We start from the raw sequence: 5,447 nt of genomic DNA on the forward strand, positions 1-5,447 counted from the left end.
AATACATATTTAAAAATATTAAAATCATTTTATAATTTTGAAGAAAAAGGAAGTTTTTGAGTAAGAGTTTTACACATTTTAATTACTTTAAAATCTGTATAAAGTCATTTAAATGTTAGTAATTTTCCAAGAAAAGTAATTTAATAATAGATTGTGTTTTTATTCGTTTATTATTTATTTACTCATTTATTTTTTGATTTACGAAATTTATTTTAATCAAAGTCATGATGATAAAATAATATTATTAATTGTTAAATTTTATTATAAAATGTTTTTATTTGTTTATTTATTATATTTGAATTTATTCTAGAACAATGTTATTCCCAACCGAAACTAATTTATCAATTCGAGAAATAAATTAATTAGTTCAGGCTTCAAACAAAAACAACTTCGTAGCAAAGGAAATATGTTTACATAAATTAAAAATTGATATAAAATCTCAACTTTTTATTTTCAAACATAAAACTCTCCTTCATTAATTTATAAATTTCAGTCCGTTTTTGAAATTTGTGATTAATAAATTTAAATCATAAAACAAACTAAACTTTTTTCGAATGAAATAAATAAATTTGTTTTGTTACTATATAGTTAATTCAATTGAATCTATAAAAGAGAAAAAGAGCGATTAATTCAGAAACGAATAATCACGAAAAGACGAGAATCGACTTTTAGTCGTTCGTTAAATCAATCGAGCTAGCGTGAAGCGACGAATTCGTTCGTTAAATCTATATCACGCTAGCTGATCTATACAGCTCAGTTTTTCTAGTTCTTTCCGTTTCTCTGTCTGAACTTCACAGCCAACTAATCTTGTTTACATCATGGAAGCATCGTGGGAAGAATGGCGTTATATTTTAGTAAGTGTATTTTTATCTTTATTTCTTGCTTTTATTTGCATCTTTGTTAGTTACAATAATGTTAAAACGTATGCTTCAGTAATATTTAAAGTAATCAAGACATATATATTATTCTTGAATTATTACTGCATGTGCATTTGATATGGGGTTCATTGCATTGAGACTCCATTGCATGAGAAGAAAGTATTTTTAATGTTTTTTCCTGGGTTTCTTAATGAAACTTTAATTGAAATAATTCTCTTTTTACATAAATTCTCATTAATATCACCGTTATTGACAAATTAATTATTTGTTTAGTTTTATATAATATTTGGAAACTTCGCGTTATATAATTAAATGTTAATCTCAAATTCTTTTGTTATTTTTAATGTCTAATTTTATTTTAAAGCATTTAATTATAATTATATTTAATTAACTGTTGGTACCATGAAGTTTCAGTTAAGCTAAAATAACATTTTAAAAACAAAGTAGTTGATACTTAAAAGTTTGATATTACTGCTAGTTAATAGTGTACATATATTTTGTAATTGTATAATTTCTAAATCAATTTTTTTTTCAGAAATGATTTGGAAAACAGCCTATTATTTTTTATTTCAATAGAGGTATGTTTTTCTTGTTCTTGACATATTCAACATGTAAACTATTATAGAATTTGTTTTAAAAATTCGATAGTTATTTTATCCTTTATAAATCTACATTTAGGGATGTTTCAGAGTCAAGATCCATTACACCAGCTACAACTGTCAAGATGCCTAAAAGATTTTAAGCTTACAAATTTTATTTATTATTTAAAAACGAAAGACTAGTAGAGATTTGGCTGGGGTGGCTGCGAGTTATACTCTTTAAATTTGTCCTGTTCTTTAATGTTTTTGTTTTAATTTCGCCTGGAGGTTTTTTTTTCTTGTTTTAATTTCTCCTTATTGATGCTTTTAAGATGTTTGCAAAATTCCCAGAATTCTGAAAGTTTTAGTTAACAATATCAATAAAACATTTTGCTAAAAACATAGCAGTTGGCAGTCCTGAATTCATTATATTTCTTTGTACATAAAAGTGATACAGTGTACATAAAGATATTCAGTTTGTTGATAAATTGAATTAGTGACGCCTTTTTGCAAGTTTTCATATTATAGTTACAAATTAATTATAAAATGGAACTGAATGCTTCATTGATTTTAATGAATGTAAAAAGTATATGCAGATTTAAATGTTTCAATATTTTTACTTCTAAGTTCTGCCTCTGAAAAGTTCAAATTTTAATTTTATGTTTAAAACCTTTAATATGCTTTGTCATGATAATGTATTTAAATGTTAACCTTTTGATAAAGTTATGAGCTGAACTGTTTAAAAACTATTGTACTGAAACTAAAATCGTCAAAAGTTACTTCAGATCATTCATACTTAAATTTTTGCATGGAGTCACTCTAAAAGTAGGTTGGTAATGTGCTTTCATGATGTGGGCGTTTGTGAATTCTTTTGTGTTGTCAACTAGAAGTGGGTAGTATGAGAGATACCTATGTTAGACATTAACTTCCCTTTATTAGAAATCTCTTTCAGATTACAAAAATAATAAAATTTTGGTGGACCATTATTTTTTCTTACTATTGTCGCGCTGATCTAAGTTTCAATTAGCCAGTTGAAATATTGAGTATATTTATAATTGATTGGTATAGTAGTTGAAAAATATGTAGTATTTGCAATTGTATTTTTCATACTTAATAGTTATTCTGAAAAATTGTTTTTACTGTATAAATTAGTTAAACCCTAATGTATCCCTAAATGTATAAATTAGTTAATTTACTGTATAAACTGTTTATTCTTAATTTAAAATAATTTATTTTAATCTTTTATTTATTTGCAGTCTGTGTATTTCAATATTACTTAATGTTAAAAATGTCTAATGGAATTAGCACTGCAATTTGAAATATTAACTTAATCAACATTGTAATCTAAAATTTAGCATAAACAGATAAAGCATAATATTAAAAGATAAGGCATGCAATGTCAAAAATGAGATTTTTTGAAATTGTTTAGTTTACAATTAATGTTAATTGAAGTTTTGTTTATATTAGGAGCTCTAAATGGAGATATTGTTGCTGGCTCTTTTTTGGTGAAGTGAGATAGATAATTCTACTAAGAGGTCGACATTAAAGAAAAGTGACGGATCCTGCACAACCAGACAACCTCCAACTAGACTGGAAAAGTGACTGTTGGAAAGTGCATTTTCGTCTCTATCTTCTTTGATATTGAGAAAGCTTACGATCGGACATGGCAGTACGGAATTTTGAAGACACTCTACGACATGGGACTTCGTGGAAATCTACCCATCTTTCTCAAGAACTTTCTGTCGAAGCGGTATTTTCGAGTAAAGTTGGGAACTACATTTTCTGATCTCTTCAGTCAGGCTGAAGGCGTCCCTCAAGGCAGTGTTTTAAGTGTCATACTCTTCATTATTCATGTATCACAAATCTTGAACGTGCTGCCACCTTCCGTATTTGTTTCACGATATGTTGACGATCCGAACGTGTCATGTACAGGATTTGACGTGCGCGTCATTGAACGTCAACTGCAGTTGACTGTGAATAAAATTGTGGAATGGTGTGAAGTCCTACAAATCTCATCCTCTAAAGCAAGATGTCTCTCCATTAAGCTTGGAACGATTGTATGACGCTAGACCTTCACACGTCCGTCCATTTCATGCTCGCGTGCGCTCAATCATACATGGTTGACGCAGATAAGGCCTGCAAACGACGGTTGCATTTGTAAAAAGTAAAAATGAACCACAACAAGGAAGATATAATATTTTAACTATGCGAATCAATCAACTATTTGAATGCTATATTTTTTATTTCGCTACTAAAATATGGCTATACTGATTTCGTTTGATTATAAGAAGATTAATATTTTTTAGGCTGTTATGGTAATGTTTATATCATTTAGTAATTGTGTAATTCTTATATCTTATTGAAGGCAGAGTTTAAATTATGTCATATTCAATGTTTAAAAGTTTTAATTTTGTGTCGTGTGTTTTTATTCAGTATGTATATTAATTATTATATTAATTATATCTTGTTGAGTTCAAAACAATTGTGAGATAAGAAAATCCTTCTAAAATTTAGGCTTATTTTATTATTTATGAACATGTGTCGTTATATAAATAATTCGCTCTTGAGATTTAACTTTTGTAGGCGATAACTTTCTTTCCTAATTTAATTTTTAGATATTATGTGATAAGTAAATTATAAAAATTAAATACTTCAAATAGAAAATGACTATATCAAATTGTGCTTTAAGTCAAGGGATCTTAAGAAAAATGTCAATAGAATGACAGAGTAAAAGAATTCAAAAATTTTATTTATATTAGTTAATAACTTGTGTCATTTAAGATTTTATTTGTAGCTATAATTACTACTCTAACCACTATTATGTTTGAATGATTAAAGTTGACTATAATTTAAATATCAAATATATCTAAAATTAAAATGGTTTGTATTTAAATCTATAGTAGCAAGCAAGTACATTGATCAAAATGTAACATAACTATATAATTATATTTTACAATGCCTGATTTCAAAGTAAATGAACAGTGTCAAATTAGATTCATTTCAAATATTTTTTGCGGCATTTCGAACATTAAATATTATATGTGTTATTTGCATTCAATTTTATTTATCAATTACAAATATAAACCAAAGATAATTGATTTATATGAAATCATAATTTTATAATTAGATTGTTTAAATTTATATTTATAGATATATACACTTCACACGGTCTCCTTATTGTGCATATGAATTTGCATTTGTCAAATATTTCCGAGGCTTATTTAACAAAATTTATCAATCAAATTTGTAATTACAAAGGATATAAAAATTAAGATTTTGACTTTAGTCAGTTTTTGACTATTCATTACATAATATTTCTAATCCCCAATCAATTTTCATAAAATCTGAAGAATACATTTACACTTTTCTTATGTTGCTGCAAAACATTTTTTGTGTAGTATTTTAGATTCAAATATTATTGACAATTATTTCTAATATATTAATTATTAAAAAAATTACATTAACTGTGAAGAAGTTTAAAAAAAACAGTTTATTTGATTTTTATAAACATAATGCAAACTATAGCTTTTGACAAAGTGTTTTAGTTCCCTGTATAAACCAGGTGACTTTATTTATTTACTCGTAACAATGTTTTATTTTCCCATTCAGAGCAGTTCACTAACCTTCCTGTATTAAACTGTAGTACCTCACTATACTTGTGTTAAAAATAAATTGTTACACCATCCCAGTTTACTGGGTGTAGTACACTAGTGATACTGGGTTCGATATCATACTGGAATAAATTTTATACCGGCTTATGAAACACCGGTTCCGGTATGATACTGGTTCCGGTATCATACTGGGATCAGTTTGATACCGGCTTTTGAAACACCGGTTCCGGTATGATACTGGTTCCAGTATCATACTGGGATCAATTTGATACCGGTTTATGAAACACCCATTCCGGTATGATACTGGTTCCGGTATCATACTGGGATCAATTTGATACCGGCTTATGAAACACCGGTTCCGGTATGATACTGGGTCCGGT

General features: G+C 27.3%; 1 long non-coding RNA gene across 1 annotated transcript; it reads left to right on the plus strand.

Moving 5' to 3' along the window:
* The first annotated feature begins 699 nt into the window (after positions 1 to 699).
* LOC147810961 (uncharacterized) lies at positions 700 to 5,170 on the plus strand. Its single transcript, XR_015433061.1, has 3 exons — positions 700 to 854; positions 1,414 to 1,456; positions 2,924 to 5,170. It is a non-coding gene; the product is annotated as an uncharacterized LOC147810961 (long non-coding RNA).
* Positions 5,171 to 5,447: the final 277 nt, after the last annotated feature.

This window comes from Parasteatoda tepidariorum, chromosome 4 (genome assembly GCF_982258835.1).
Source record: "Parasteatoda tepidariorum strain Cologne lab strain chromosome 4, Ptep-v5.0, whole genome shotgun sequence".
In the NCBI taxonomy this organism is placed as follows: Eukaryota; Metazoa; Arthropoda; class Arachnida; order Araneae; family Theridiidae; genus Parasteatoda; species Parasteatoda tepidariorum.